The sequence below is a fragment of the Amblyomma mixtum genome, chromosome 3, assembly GCF_055824585.1.
Source record: "Amblyomma mixtum isolate Tamu chromosome 3, ASM5582458v1, whole genome shotgun sequence".
Taxonomy (NCBI): domain Eukaryota; kingdom Metazoa; phylum Arthropoda; class Arachnida; order Ixodida; family Ixodidae; genus Amblyomma; species Amblyomma mixtum.
The window spans coordinates 265,405,995-265,422,592 of record NC_143014.1 but is presented as its reverse complement, the minus strand read 5'-3'; the positions used below and the strand labels follow the sequence as shown (position 1 = coordinate 265,422,592).

The 16,598-nt window shown below is 45.7% G+C and overlaps 1 pseudogene across 1 annotated transcript in view; it reads right to left on the bottom strand.

Annotated features, from left to right (window-relative positions):
* The window catches only part of LOC149354626 (nuclear cap-binding protein subunit 1-like), a 48,326-nt pseudogene that overhangs the window by 7,075 nt on the left and 24,653 nt on the right, over nt 1–16,598 (bottom strand). Inside the window, exons 13-20 of the transcript XR_016289339.1 lie at nt 16,147–16,257; nt 14,651–14,715; nt 13,672–13,809; nt 12,920–13,023; nt 11,566–11,688; nt 4,576–4,675; nt 3,913–4,006; nt 2,362–2,465 (exon numbers count right to left, since the gene is read on the bottom strand). The product of XR_016289339.1 is annotated as a nuclear cap-binding protein subunit 1-like (transcript). The remainder of the gene's footprint in view (nt 1–2,361; nt 2,466–3,912; nt 4,007–4,575; nt 4,676–11,565; nt 11,689–12,919; nt 13,024–13,671; nt 13,810–14,650; nt 14,716–16,146; nt 16,258–16,598) is intronic.

Here is a 16,598-nt window from a genome sequence, read left to right as displayed (position 1 = left end):
AAAGAAACTAAGCCATAACTTGCGTACGTTGCGTACAAACTGCAAGTTTCTAATAACACAATTGAACAGAAGTGAGTATTAGCGTATATCACAGTCTAACAAAGAGCAGTACGAAAGGGAAACAAAAGAACAAACTTAGAATAATAGTTGCAAATGCATGATAACCATGTAGAAGATGTTTACTGTATTTGCAATGCGTTTATGGTTCTAAAATTATATTTGAGGAAAATAGGAATGCTCGATAATTTCGTTTGAAGGCTCTGAATGGTTGGCTGAAGTCAACATAAGATTCGTGTATGTTAAGCAGTCTAACTACTTGATAGTCCATAGCCTGTTTGCCATAGTTCGTTCTGAATTTTTGTACCTTTCTCTTACGATTCCTGATTGCATATCTCATGGAGGCATGCTGGACGTTATCGGCATATAGCTGTTTTTTGTATATTAGTTGCATTATCCGGAAATTGTACACTTTTTTAACTGGAAGGATATTATGTTTGAAGAAAAGTGGTTGCGTAGGCAAGTTTCTTACTTGACCTTTGTAATTCTCTAATATCCGAAGTACGCGCTTCTGCAGAACTAATATTCTCTCATAATTCCCTTTGGTGGTCGTACCCCATACTAGCATACCATAGAGCAGTTTGGAATAGAATAAAGTGTAGTACATTGATCTCTTCAGCCAAAGAGGTAAGATATGGGCCACTTTACTTAAACATCCTACAGAACGCGCGAGTTCCGAAATTAAATGATCTACATGATAAGTCCATGACAAATGTTCGTGAAACCATATTCCAAGAAACTTTTGCGTCTGCACTTTCTCCAAGTAATGGTCTTCAAACTTAATATTGATATTATCACATGCATTCTTATTGATGGGTCTGAATACTATGTATTTAGTTTTTTGCGCATTGAGCTGCAACTTATTTTTTTCTAGCCAACGGGACAGTTCTAGAAGATAATCATTAGCTTCATTTCTTATTTCTTGGATGGTTGTGCCTGTAAAAAATATACTTGTGTCATCAGCAAACAATGTGGTTTCAGGTGTGTGTTTTAGCTCAGTGATATCATTAATGTATAACAGAAATAGTACTGGCCCTAGTATCGAACCTTGTGGGACACCTGCTTTTATAAGTAGTTTCTGGGAACATACGTTGTTCTAGGTAACGTACTGTTGCCTCATTGACAAGAAACTCTGGAAAAGATTTAAGGTAATGCCTCTAATGCCACATCTGTTCAATTTACTAAGCATAATATCGTGATTCACCGAATCAAAGGCTTTCCGTAAATCGAGGAAGATACCTAGGGTATACAGCCTCCTGTCAAGATTGTTAATAATATGAGTTTTAACTTTTACGAGGGCTTCTTCTGTCGTCTTGTTTTTTTGAAAACCATATTGGGATGGCGAAAGTATATTGTATTTGTTAAGGTAAGTTGTAAGGCGCTTGTGAATGCACTTTTCATAAATTTTTGAAAATGCGGGCAGGACTGAAATTGGTCGGTAATTTGAGATATCATTTGTAGAACCACCCTTATGAACGGGGACTACTTTCGCCACCTTCAGTTTCTGTGGGAAGATTCCAGTCAGAAACGATAGGTTTATTAGGAACGCAAGTATTGGACTAATTACAGACGAGACTTCCTTTATTGGCGCTACCTTAATTTCGTCATATCCACTCGAAGCAGTGGCTTTTAATTCCTTTATAAATCTAGCGACCTCAGCTGGAGTAACATCAAACAGCACAAGAGAATTAATTTGACTAGTTTCATCATAGTTACAGTCATTTTCAACCTGGCCTGTTGCAGGCATTGCTGCATGCACAAAGTATTCATTTATCACGTCCGCTAAGGGAAGCAAACAGTAGATTTCTTAGAATATTTTGGATACTTCTACTGCGCAAAAAAAAATGTAGAATGGCACAATAAGCATTTTCAAAATCATGTACGTTTCTAACGCATAAGGCCATTACACGAAAAGGAAAAAAAAAGTGTACTGAAGCTTTGCAAGCTCACTGAAGTAATATTTCTTCCAAAAATTGCCAATCGGAAATTGGGGGGGGGGAGTTGATCTACTTGCAGTGCCAACATATATATACTATTAATGGCGTGTAAGATCTGTCTGTGGGACCTTCCACTGCTGCTCTTAACTGCGAGTGCGTCACTGCGCAGCTGTTGACTATAAGTGGTGACTAGACACCTGCAAGTTGTACACCACGTGCCCAGTGTGCACTGGCCAGATCATTTGGTCTCAGTAACCGTGTGCGTGTCCAGCGTTCTGGCTTTTTGGAAGCACAGCTATCATGTGCACAGCAACACGCCATCTAAAATTATGCAACAAACTGTGGGAAGAACGAAGAGCCACCTGACCTCATGAACTCAGGTGCCAGGTCTTTGGAGAAGATCCAGTTTGCCACTGCAGAACACTCGACGATTTGCGTCTTCAAGTACTTGTCCACAAGTCCAATCATCATCTGGCAGCACAAAAAAGTGGCACTCAAAAGCAGCACTTCTTTTCTTGAAAAAGCTTTACAAACCATAAAAGTGAAAAGAACACATTACTATGTTGATCCAACCAAAGCCACAAGTCAGCAGATGGTGTCATTGTTCTTTTTTGCTCCATTACCCTTCGCTACAAGTATTTGGTTGTTTCAAAACTGTGGGCTACATACGCTTCCACCCTTGAACTACCAACCAGCATCTACAAAAGAGATCAAACACGCTTAACTATCATGGCTAACCTAGTTGGTGAACACACATAACATACGGACAAGACGTCTGTCACAATACACTTAAAAGGGATGCCAGTGAACCAAACTGTAAAATTTCATCAGCCCACAGCACTGCACAATTGTGTTCAAATTATAGAGGAACCCCACAGTACATCTAACCTGGATGTAACGTGCAAGCATAAAGTGTGCAGGGATAGCACAGAGAGCAAAACACAACTAATAGCAAAAGTGCAGAGCAGTTTGACCCTTAATTGGCAAAGTAAAGCCTAATATACAGTGGATTTCTTGGTCTTCTGATTCCCATTAGCCCAGAACGGGCATGGCGCCCAGTAGAATTACACTGCAATATGTCTTACCGCGAAAATGTCATTAACACCTCTTTCGAGGTCTACCACATGCTTGTCATTAACATGTGGTACACTGCAACCCACACTGCGACATCACATTCTTTCTGAACACATAAGCAAACACGCGGCTAATACAGGTTCATTAGCTGCTTCAGTTATTCATAAATGCCTAAGATAGAAGCCATCAGGTTCCAGCAAGGCAGTTATTACGGCGGAAGCCTTTAATGCCTCATCGTTGTAAGCAGGGGTTGTCGACAGAAATGTAACGCTTTCCAATTGGTCGAAACGGTCGTGACGTCACAGTGCGCGAATTTCAGACGGGGTCAATTGTACTTGTATAGTAACCCTGCAACCAATTAAAGGGATCGTATAGTGATGCTCCAAGTAAGTGAGACTGAGTTTAGTTAATTGCTTACTTAACCAATTAGCCTAATTAAGATTTCTAGTCAGACCAGATAAATAAATAAAACCGAGTAGGAAATTGGCCGAGCTCGGGGAATCGAACCCCGGACTCTGGAGTGCGAGACGAGCATGCTACCACTCCGCCATGCCAGCTCAATGGTTTGAAATGAACAAAGGCGCGTCTAGTGAATACGGTGTCTTCGTTCATTCCCATCTTTCTCCCTTCCCGTTACGAGGAGGTTTAGGTTAGAGGCTAAGCTTAACACCTTAACCACACATCAGTGACACAAGCAGCAACACCACGCTTAAGGCTTTCGCCTCACCGAACTTTAGGTCATCAAAGTGCCCCCTGATTTTTTCTCAGCAAAGAACGCTCTTAATGCACAGGTCAGAGCAAAGCAAAAGGTTCAGCTGCAAAGAGCAAAAAGGTGAGCACCGACCTGCTGATGGTTGTGCCAGAGGTCATAAGTACTGCGCAGGACACATATTTGGGCCTCCTCTGTCGAAGCTAACGTCTTGAATGCATAGTGAAATCTACGCAACAGAAAAAGAAGTTTTGACTTGAGAACAAAAAGTTCCACATCAGTACACAATCCAGGAATAATGTAACACACAGCCTCACCCCTGCTAGGGTGGGTGATGCAGGCGAGGCTGAGGTGACCAAGCCAAAAACTTAACATTTCTCCCATAACAATACCACACAGTGCAAAGAAGGCTGAACTTTTTTCAAGTACCGCTGTTGCATGTCACATCTTGACACACTTTTGTCGAAAGAACACACGTTGGTAGCAACACGAACCTGAAACCAGAAAATCTGAACAGACTTGTCCGTTTTATATTTCACCAAGCTGCAGTGAACCGAAATTCACTACAAATATAGAGGCTGGTCAGATATGACATCAAGCTCACAAAATCTAAATGCAAGAACAAACGGCTCAACTCAGAAACCAGTTGTTCGGTATGCTACACAGCATGTATGAGAAGAGTTGCTTATCCATTTTCTCCAAATCGTCAGTAAAATATATAGAGAAACGAAGAATTTTAAAATTCGCCTCCACACAAATGGTGAAAGCAAGAATCGAAAAAAAAACAGCAATACTTACTTGGCAATGCCTGCAAAGGAATGAGAGAAAGATTTGCTTGCTATGAACAGCAAAGTCTCCACAAAAACTTGGATCTTGAGGTGGTTGTGCGCAGGCTCCACTGCAACCACAGTATGGAAACAACAGCCCGATTTGAACCCCAGTGCGACAGCAAGCACTCAAACACCGCCACGAAACATGTCACTACACCATAGACGTATTTATCGCAAACAAGCACTATTCTGTGTCCCTTTGGCGCAGGAAGTTTCAATGATTATTAAGGGGGGACATGGGTCTTAGAGCATTTTTTTTATTTACAGACCAAATGCAATGAACCTGCACAGACTTATTCAGTTTTTTCTGCTGATTTCAAATATGCAATTTGTTTATTTCTAGGCCAACCAGTTCCTGAGATATTAATATATATCATGCCATTGTCTGCTGAAACAATAGAAAAACAATGGGCCACCAGAAATTTATTTAATTTTAATATGTGGATAGATACTACAACGTGTGAGGAATAAAACGCTGGAAGCAGTTTTCAGTTTTTTGTCCGTGTGGACAAATGGGCTTAATAGTTAGTTTTCAAGTGAGTTAAGCCCGACCCACATGGAGCGGTTTTCTCGCGGAAAACCTGCGTACGGCCGCCCGGCGGCGGCCGCTTGGCCGCCGGCGGCCGTTCGCCGCCGACCAAGCAGTGCTAGATACGTTCGCCCGGCGGTCAGCCGCTCACTGGAAGCGGCGAATGCGGGCTGTCAGCGCGGACCAATGAGGGCGCTCTCTTCCCGCATCTAGCTTCCGCCCGCGCGCGGCGACAAACATGGCGGCGCCTTTCGAAGCCGGACCCCTCGCTTTGGACTGAATTCTCGTTGTTGCTGCCTTTTTCACTGCGTTCACTGGCCTTAAATGGAGCACCGGTCTTTCACTTCGTCTCGCCTTGCCTATAATAAAACTTATAAGTGATAAATTTGCCTTATTTTTTTATTTAGAGTGACGATTCTCCCACTTCTAGGCTTAAGAGGAGAGCCGATTAGTTTACAATAATGGTTCCTGTCCCGAGAACCAGATGGCGCTACTATAGGCTGAGTCTATTTTTGCGTCTCTGCTAGCAGCAGCTGCCGGTGGCTCGGCGCGCAGGGTGAAACCGAGTGGGGGTGGAGTGGAGAGGGGAGATAGCATACGCTGAACTAAAAAGTGAGAATGCGCCCTCCAATAAACAATGGCTTTAGAGTAAGCTTACAAATCTTTTTTTTTTTGTTTTTGGCGGCAGCGGTTTGGCGGCAGCCGCCCGTTTTCTGTCTCTTGTGGTGCGGCACAGCGGCGGTGCGTCCGCGTTCCGCCGCGCCGCTCAAAATCAGCAGCGCAAGTTCGCTCCATGTGGGTCGCCCTTTAACCAGACATACAGTGCCAGAAAAAACATGACACACATGAAACTAACTATTAAGCCATTTGTCCACACGGACAAAAAACTGAAAACTGCTTCCAGCGTTGCATTCCTCACACATTGCAGTACCCACCCACATATTAAAATTAAATTTCTGGTGGCCCATTTTTTTCCTATTGTTTGAGCAGACAATGACATGATGTATATTAATATCTCAGGAACTAATTGGTCTAGAAATAAACAAATTGCATATTTGAAATCAGCAGAAAAAACTGAATAAGTCTGTGCAGTTTCATTGCATTTGGTCTGTAAATAAAAAAATGTTTTAAGACCCATGTCCCCCCTTAAACCTGACAGGTATCAAACACACGAAGCTCACCTACAGCCTCACTATACATTCAAATTCAATGGCCACTAAAAGTTCGCAAGACACCAGATGGAATTAAAGAAGCAGCAAGAACAATGTGGAGTCTTGGCTGCATCGCTCTGTATGCAAGACTGAAACAGCAGAATGTCATTACACCACCAAGTTATACGAACAAAAGCTCTGTTAAGCATGGTCTCTACTGTCTCAAATCAAATGTCAAGGTCAGGTACCCAATGGTCATAGTCATATGATCACGTGGTCATACAACCATAGCGTAGGCCATACCACCACGCAGTTAAGTTCGGATTGACCACTGAAGGTCATTCTCTCATCTACATTGAAACTGGAAGTTGTACCCCGAGGAGCAGAGCTTTCACTTCAAAAGGAATAAGGCAAACACTTACATAGGCATTTGGTCCAGAGACGGTTGTCAACAGTCAGAGAAACACTACTCTTCAAAGCAAAAGCTGCCTGATTCCCAAAAGTCTGACACATATTGTTATGCTTATAGGCGGCCATCACACTAGGTCTTATCCAGCTTTTTTCATTCAAAATGCAGTTTGCCTTATATATACCAGGTGTCCCAACTTAGTTTAGAAAAAAGGTTAAAAATATATTGAGGCAAGACTGTTGCAGGCAAGTTAAACAATGTTGCTGACCATTGTATGCAATCACTCAGTATTTCTGTATTTTGTTCAACTAAATAATGAAATAAAGTAAAGAGAGTAATTGAAAGTGCCTGAAATATGTAAAAAATCCCATTTGGCCATGTAAGCGCACTCTCAAATGCGGAATCCATGAACGTAGCCAGGTTCGATAGTGCCATGAATGTGACGAGGCAGAAACAATCAACGGAGCGCTGCCACCAAAACTGAAAGTAACACTTGTGACCTCGCCACACTCAGTGCAGAAATAACACCGGGTGCGCTAGTTAACTGCAGCTATACACAGGCCGAAACCCTACGCTGTGCTACATTTAGCGGACAGCGTTTTGCGTCTGGTACCTCGCATATGTCGTCTTTGCATTCCAACACAGTGCTGTGCTCCTGAAAGTGGCAATTTCACTCCACAATGACAAACGAAACACCCAACCAATGACTAGGAATGCTGCTTCGCTTTGGTCTGCATATAACTACCAGCAACTGGCGCACCCACTGTTCTCTACACAGAACGTGGTCCGGTCATAAGTGCTCCGAAATGCAAAAACTATAAAGTTAGTGTGACGATTCCCCAAGTCAGCGGACGCGAAGTACACCGCAGGCGCCGTCTCAGCGGCACCCAGCTGGACGGGGAAGAAGGGAAAGGGAAATAAACGCTCCCTCGCTTTTCAAGGAGAGGAGCCAGTTTGACTCCCGCCAGCAACGTGTACTGTCGCTTTACGGGCGCCCCTTCCCGCGCCCTCCTCAGGGCACGTCGGTGACCCGTTTCGGCATGCGGTTCCAAGCTCGCCCACTTACAATACTATAACAATTCTGGCGACGAGGTAAAAGTTTTCCGGCATCGCATCATCTGCAACCATGCCGACCTACGGAGCATTGGAGCCATTCCACGGGGAAGGAGGAGCCTGGACAGAGTACTTAGAGCGAGTCAAGCTCTTCTTCGACGCCAACAGTGTTCCAGAGGAGAAGAAAAGGTCCGTGTTCCTGACATGCTGCGGGTCCAGCACCTACTCCTTACTACGGAGCCTGCTGACGCCAAAGACTCCCGATCAAGTCTCCATCGACGAGATATTCTCCATGCTGTCGGGCCACTACATTCCTAAGCCTTTCGTGGTGATCTGCCGCTTCAGATTCAACAGTCGCTCTCGTCAACCGGATGAATCTGTCAGCGACTACATCGCATCACTCAAAAAGCTTTCAGCAAACTGTGAGTACGGCACCTTCCTTTCTGACATGCTGCGGGACAGACTCGTTTGCGGCATTAATGACGCGCCAATGCAACGGCGCATGCTTGAAGAGCCAAACCTGGCGTTCGAGTCTACAGTCAAGGTCCTAGTTGCAATCGAGACGGCGAAAAAAGACTCAAGCATGTTGATGCAAGCTCAGTGTATGGCCGAAGCTCAGCCAGTTCACAGTGCGATGCGAGCGCAAATGAAACAGACGATAAGTTGTTATCGCTGTGGAGAGCCGCACTACGCAACAGTATGCCAGCATGCAAAATCCCGGTGCAACACATGCAGCAAGATCGGGCATCTGGCCAGAGTATGCCGCTCAAGGGCTACCGACACAAAGCAAAACAACGTGTCAAGGAAGTACAATACGCAGAGGCAACAAAAGCAGCCAGTTTACAGCCTTGCAGAGAGTGGAAATCTTCCTGAAATTCAGTCACAGGTCTACGAGACGTGGCAGATGAAAAGCGACCAAACAATTCCTCCGTTTGTCGCAGTTTTACAAGTCGCAGGCAGACCTCTTAGAATGGAGCTGGACACGGGGGCCAGTGTCTCCGTAATGGGGGAGACCGAATTCCAACCGCGGTTTCCCGAGCTCTCAGTAGATCCATCAGACGTGATTCTGAAGAGTTATTGCGGAAGACTGACACCCGTTAAGGGCAAGGTTACCGTTCCAGTCCAGTTCGGGCGAAGAGAGGCAACACTGCCTTTGTTTGTAGCTCCGGACCAGTGTCCAACTCTTCTCGGACGAAACTGGATCAGTGCGCTGCAGCTCAACCTCAATGACGTCAGATCCGTTGACTCACTTACAAGCATTGACGAGCTGCTGACTTGCTACAAAGAAGTATTTTCAGAGGGACTAGGCACATTCAAAGGCCAAGAACACCAGAGAATGGGAAGGAAAGCACAATCTAATCCGTGGCCGTTACCGAAGAAACCATGGTCTAGACTGCATGTCGACTTTGGTGGTCCATTTCAAGGGCACTACTTTTTCGTGCTAGTCGATGCCTACTCTAAATGGGTAAAGGTGGTTCCCGTTCATGCACCTTCAGCGGACGCCACAATTCGATGCCTGCGAAGCATATTTTCCACACATGGCATTCCAGACATCATTGTCTCCGACAACGGCACCGCATTCACCAGCGAGAAGTACGCTGACTTCTTGAGCAAGAACGGCATACGGCGTATTCTTATCCCGCCATACCACCCGGCATCGAACGGAGCAGCGGAACGCGTCGTGCAGACAATTAAGGGGAAGCTCAAGAAGGCAGCGCCTGGAGATTTCCAAACAAACATCGACAGGATCCTGCTTTCCTACAGAACAACGCCGCACGCGTTTACTGGGTCTCCTCCCGCTGAGCTCCTTATGGGCAGGCAACTGCAAACGCCCATTCAACGAATGCACCCCGGACTAAGGGCGCATGTGGACTTCAAACAATTGAAGCAAAAGATGCGCTGCGACAGCAACGCACGCAAAAGCTCTTTGCCTCCGTCCGGCGAGCCCGTCTTCGTTCGCAACTTCCGACCAGGCCCAGCTTGGATTGCCGGAACGGTTCGCCATCCCACAAGTTCTTCGTCGCTTCAAATACAGCTCGAAGACGGAACGCTGTGGAACAGACACGCGGACCATGTGCGACCGCGAAGGACCCCCGGCGTTCTCTCCGACGACGAGGAGCCTCTTCCTGGACTGGCAGCGACAACGGACACGGAACAGTTGTGCCCACCTCGCTGCTCATTAAGCACCGAGCCGTCTACAACAGCCTCGGCGCGGCAACAGCAGTCAAGTGCGGCCCCTTTGCACCCCCAGCTTCGTCGGTCTTCCCGGGTCCGGAAGCCTGTTATCTACTACGGACTATAGAGGCGTAAACAAGCACCGCTCGACACCAGTGCCGTGCAGCAGGCTTCATAACAAAGGGAGGAGTGTGACGATTCCCCAAGTCAGCGGACGCGAAGTACACCGCAGGCGCCGTCTCAGCGGCACCTAGCTGGACGGGGAAGAAGGGAAAGGGAAATAAACGCTCCCTCGCTTTTCAAGGAGAGGAGCCAGTTTGACTCCCGCCAGCAACGTGTACTGTCGCTTTACGGGCGCCCCTTCCCGCGCCCTCCTCAGGGCACGTCGGTGACCCATTTCGGCATGCGCTTCCAAGCTCGCCCACTTACAATACTATAACAGTTAGTTTTTTCAGCTTATTTAAAATAATTATTCAATTGAACAACAACATACAAGAATACTCTGAATAACTACATATAATGGTCTACAGCATAGTTGAGGTTGCCTCCACCTATTGTGCCTCGGTATATTTTAATCTTTGGTTAAAGTTAGTTGGGACACCTAGTACAAAAGTGAGACTATACTAATAACAGCCAGAGCATGACAAGTGCCACGGCAACACCAGCGAACAAAGGCACCGAAAAATTGGTTATATGCAAAAAGTTTAATTTCTTGTCTTTCTTTACAGCTGTCCGGCAGGCGTTTATCCTTTTTTTTAACACAGCTTGCAACATGCAAAACTTCTGCAACATGCAACATTAAAACTTCGGTTGGGCCTAGTTGGTACATGTTACTGTTCAGGTGAAGGTTGCGCAGGTGAAGGAAGGTTAAGGTGAAGGAAGCGCCTGTGTGTGTCCCTCTGTCTCTTCATTGTGGATCGTCCTGTGTTTGCGCAACCTTCACCTTAAAGGTGCGCTGAAGAGGAATCTGAACTTTTCTTTTTGCCGCGGGAACTCGATCTACACGTTCCGAGCATTCTTAGAAACTGCGACTTATTGCCCTCTGTGGCCGATTTCCTAAATTAAATCGAATTAACGTCCGGCTCCCGCCCTTTTTCTTTTTAATTCTCCCTCGTACGGTGGGCAGAGTCGACAAATGTGTGGAGTGCCTTTCACCCAGTCCCATGGCGGCTTGCCGCTCTGCCATCGGTGGAGTAATACGTAGTAGTCCGTAGTAGCAAATAGTCCGCGTGTATTTTTATTTCTGCGGGCTTATTTTGCGGCTATATTATCTGCGAATGAAACTATTTATTGATGGAAACCTAAAAAACAAAATAAAGCGAAAGCAAAACCTCCACGGAGCAGGCTGAAAGGAACTTCACGCATTGGTCGACTCCGCCCATCATACGAGGGAGAATTAAAAAAAAGGGCGGGAGCCGGATGTTAATTCGATTTAATTAGGGAAATTGGCCATACAGGGCAATAAGTTGCAGTTTCTAAGAATGCTAGGAACGTGTAGTTCGAGTACCCACGGCAAAAAGACAAGTTCAGAATCCTCTTCAGTGCACCTTTAACGGTAACATGCAACATGTGTGGAAACAAAATTTTCACATGAAGCAACCTGCACGAATTCAGGTCTTTTCCGATGTTCAATGGACTTACTGCCATCGTCCTCCTGAAGAGGGTTGGGCAACTCAGCAAGCACTTCGAGGGCTTCCTCTGGGGTGCACTTGTTACGAATGCAGCTGCTCAGGCGAGCTTCCACCGCCGCTCCTGGTAGGCTGTCTGCGTAGCCATAAGAAGTGTAAGAATCAATTTCGTTTCGTTACCACCCTCTGCCAGTTCTGGGGCAGTGGCATAGTGGCATGACATACCAGATATTGAGGCAATCCAATTGTAACTTTCTATACAACACAATGCGCCTTCTCCATTCATGCAAGCCACCCCCCCCCTTCAAGTAAAGTTGTAACATCTTTTTCATCCCAACTTCTTGCTTTTGTAGTCTGCTAACCCGGACGCTATGGGCTGCCACAAATGCTTCCACAAACAAGGTGGTCAGTGGAAACATCCTTTACATATAGCACTTGCCAATGCATTGGGCTATCCACTGGTGTGCCACTCTCACTGGATGAATGCAGCCGATCCCTCAAACATATCCCGTTGATGTTGCTGCCTTCCATCAGCTCTAAATGCAGCGCCCTTTTACTGGTAACACTGCCAACAACACAGTTTGCAATGCTAAACATACAGCGGGCAGCATCTTGCCAGATCTGCAAAGCAGGCAGCCACCTTTCTGAAAGTGAGTGCGAGATGAACCGGTTCTCAAGCATGTGCTGCAAGATAGCACACGCAAGTGAAGCATTGCACTGTTTATTATTAGTTAATTTCAGGTTCATTTTCTAATTAACCAATTTTATGCTACTTTTATTGGCTCTCTAAAAAAAAGGAACAGTACCTCCTCTAATAGGATGGTGCAACAATGCAACAGCTTTCTACTTGCATTCACGACACAGCCATGGCACAATGGGCATGCCACAGGCTATCTGGTTTGATTTCAGCTACAGCCAAGTAAGCTGTGCTTTAGAACACTAAGTGCTGCCTCTCTAGCAATGTGTGGTCTGCCCCTCGTTCTTCTACGGCACTAAGAATTTTCTGTTTGGAAATTTGGAAAAAGCAGGTGCTGATCCTTGGTCAATCTCTTCTAAGGGCTTTTTTCATTGAAGCTTCTGGCAGCTTACAGCTTTCATATAAACTGATTTTCATTTGGAAGTGCAACTAGTCAACGTGACAATAAATAAAAATCGGCATAAAATAAAATATTACAGCAAGCAGGTTGGCAGTTTATTAAGTAGAAACAGCTATCCCTACCTTTAGCAGCTATAAAAAATCAGCATGGCGACAACTAGTAAGCCAAATATAATGATACCTGGCATGAGGTTGATGTTTATATGCACTAATGTGCTCACGCCAGTCAAGAGGCGGAGTTGTGTTGCAGCATTCTGAGGTTGATAATCACCTGCTCCTTTCTTGTCGTAGGGGTAGTCGGGAACTGGCTTTGCCGGCAGGAAGGGGGCAAACGAAGGTGGCACAAGTTCCACCACACGCTGGTGATAGGACAACCTGGTGTCGGATGGAAAAAATTTTCAGGAATTTTAGACACACAATAAAGCAGTGCCCGTCAACACTAGTTCCACTAGGATTTGCCAGCTTGTAGGCAAGCCAAAAAAATTTAAATCAAAATCTGTTTCAAGACCAACTACAGAACAATGAATGTAGGAGAGGCCTGCAACAGTCACACTCCTATCTCGATCCTTCTATCACGATTATGTGCAGTTAAAATTATCATCACAAATGATGAACAACACAAATTATGCACAAAAAAAAAAACAGCCCCTTCGCTCCTTGGCTTCGCTGACTGTTGGCTTCCGTCATGTAATGTCAGAAAGAGCCCCTCTTTTTCCTTCTCTTGTCTGTTAAAATTAGGAGGAGCATTTTCAATACCCCTGATACTGACAAGACAAAACTGTCAGTTCAAATAAAGCAGGTCTTAATTAACAAGAGTCTATTGCAAGAACCTTTCACTTCGCCACCCTCATCAATACTCAACGAAGAAAAGTCAAAGCTGGTGCACATTCCTACCTATGCTTGCATCAAGAAATGAGCATACAATACTGTACATTAGAGCTACCCCTTTGTTTGAAGCTGATGTCATCTTATCTGTATACCACTTCAAATTCAGCAGGTGCTAAGAGGTTCCAAACTCCTTGCCTGAGGCAACGATGCAGTGCCTGTCTCAAGAACACAGCTTTGGGGTGAAGAAGATCCAGAGAGACGGCGTCAGCCCAGTCGTCCCATGTCCACCGAAACTGGAAGTTGCTCAGATGATAGGCAAACCAGCTGCAGAACCTGCAGGAGGCAACGAGAATGAACAAATCCTTGTTTGCCTGCCTAAAAAAAGCAACTTACAGAAGCCAAACTCTATCACGTACTAACTGACTGGTGTAAACACCATGCTGTACTGTGTGCATGCACATGTACACTTCCAGCTGAGTTGATTTCAGAGCTACCCCTGCCTTGTGCACAATAGAATCCAGAAGAGGATGATCCTTGATGTGCTCCTGACGAGCCCATCATGACAATAGGCGATGCGGGCAGGGCACTGTTATCTTTCTTTCTTTTTCTAACCCTCTCCAACGTATGTTCCCCTGATGTGCACAGTTCTTCTCCCCTGAGCATCACCTGCTTTGCTAAAAAGCTATCAGGTTTCCTCAGGCATTTTTAGTACATTAGATTCCCATATCAGGGCCAACACTGTTAAAAGTTGACTGCCAGCTCAGCCTGCCCAGTTAAAAATATAAAGGATGGTAGCAGACAGCACAAACATTCCTAAAAGGAGCCTACATTACCCCAAGAATGAAAAAGAACATATAAATTTGGGCTACACATGAGGCACAGTAGAATGCAAAGCATGCTCACAAAGCCACTTCGCCTGTTACTTTTCAACATGTTCAAGAGTCAGCAAACATTTGGTAGCAAACTTCGCAATGTCCAAACTATTTCTTCATTTGCCCAGCATCAGCCACGAACCCGTAAACATCAACAACCCTTCATAGCAGGCACTGCCCTCATTCTATATTTGCTTGGGTTCTGAACACTATGTGCTATGGAACAAAGGCTTGTCCACGGTGAAAGAGAGGCCTCTTACAACATGCCTGGGAAGTAAGGGAAGCATCAAAAACTGGCTCACCTATCTAAGCAGTCAGTATTCATTGTGTCCAACTGCTCATAAAGAAGCTCGACAGCCTGTGCAAGCTGAATGCCAACAGCATTAAGTGCAAATAAAATCTCACAATGGACAAGACACAGAGCACACACACTGCACACAAAACCATCGTACCTCTCGGAAATGAACGAAACAGCTTGAGAAAGAGGAGGCTGTTGAAGGTGGGCGACCAGCCATGCAATGCAAAGCCAATGACTGTTCCCCGCCGCGGTGGCTCACTGGTTACGGCGCTCGGCTGCTGGCCCGAAAGACGCGGGTTCGATCCCGGCCGCGGCGGCTGAATTTCGATGAAGCCGAAATTCTTGAGGCCCGTGTACTGTGCAATGTCAGTGCATGTTAAAGAACCCCAGGTGGTCGAAATTTCCGGAGGCCTTCACTACGGCGTCCCTCATAGCCTCAGTCGCTTTGGGACGTTAAACCCCAATAAACCAAACTAAACCAACCAAATAAGCACAACGTCTTTAGCCACAAATTATTATGTGGCAGATGAAGCAGATGCCCACACTAAGAGGTGGTATAAAAAAGTTTTGAGACAAGTTTTGTAACACGCTAACAGAGGGCAGCACAGGGCTGCATACACAGCCACAGAAAGCACCCACCTTCATAAGCCAGTGTGCCAAAGAGATGTCCAATCTATACCAAAAACTGTGCAACCGTTGCTATCCTGACCACGTGTATTATCACGTCTACAATTTCATTATGAAGAGCATGTTAGAACAAAGGGCGAAAATGAAATTCTGTATGAGAGTGGGCAAATCTCCCACACAGACGTCTGGCATGATTCGGCAACTTTACGGCAACACTACAATGGGTCATGCAAGGTAATTTGAGTGGCACGCGTGGTTCAAGTACGGCAGAACATCGCTGGAAGACGACAAGAGGTCAGGAAGACCTTCATGTTCAATCCGTGGAAAAGTCGAAACCATTCAGCAACTTGTGCATAAGGATTGCCTGACAAAAATCCACAACACTGCTGCCATCTACGAGGTGTCATACCGAACAGTCCTGGCAATCTTCACGCGTGATTTGAACAAGCACCGTGTTGCTGCCAAGCTTGTCCCCCGACTTCTGACCCAGGACTTCAAAAAGAAGACTTCGAGGGCACATTCCAACAGTGGCAGAAACACTGGGAGCATTGTACTGCTGTGCGAGGGGGGTAAACGCAGATAAATAAAGCCCTTCCTTGTAGACAGAGCTAGTCTCCAAAACTTTCTGACACCACCTCGTACAAGAAGTGAAGGCTGGATGAAACGCAAGCTAATAATCTGTGCTTTACTCAATCTAACTCATACCAATTCACCAGCACGTAGATCCATTGAAGCAAGCTAATCTTTCCTGAGGCATCTCATGATGCTGTACAGGCATCCACTTTGAAATGATATTTGTTTACAGTCACCCTCTCAGTGGATGTCACACCGGCAGAAGCTGCAGGCACTTCCTGCTTTCTTTCAAAAGGATACCACTTGGGGCATTGTGCTCGGTTGTAGCTTGCACAACTCCAGCAGAAGCGAGCCGTAGCAAATCTCCAAGTGCCTGGAGGTGGGAAGCCGTAGTAGCTCACCGAAGATCACCTGTGACGCGGCGACAAGAGAGAGGACATTCTCTGATTCACTTACAAAGAACTCCAAGCAAAAGATGAGTTTTTATAAGGCGGGTCATTCCGCGCCAAGTGATTCAGCATTTCCTCAACCATGATGGATTTCACTGGAATAAATGTCGCAGGTTTCCCCACACTTACAGATTGCTCTTGCCGGCTTAATATTTTAAAAAAATATTTCCGCATCTTGATGGCGCTTTTATTTTTCGATTTAACTGGTAGAGGGTGCACTGAACAACAACAGAGCACCGGACGTGTAATTCGGAGGTCGTGGGTTCGGATCCCACCGGCGGCATGCGGTTGTTTTTTCTTCTG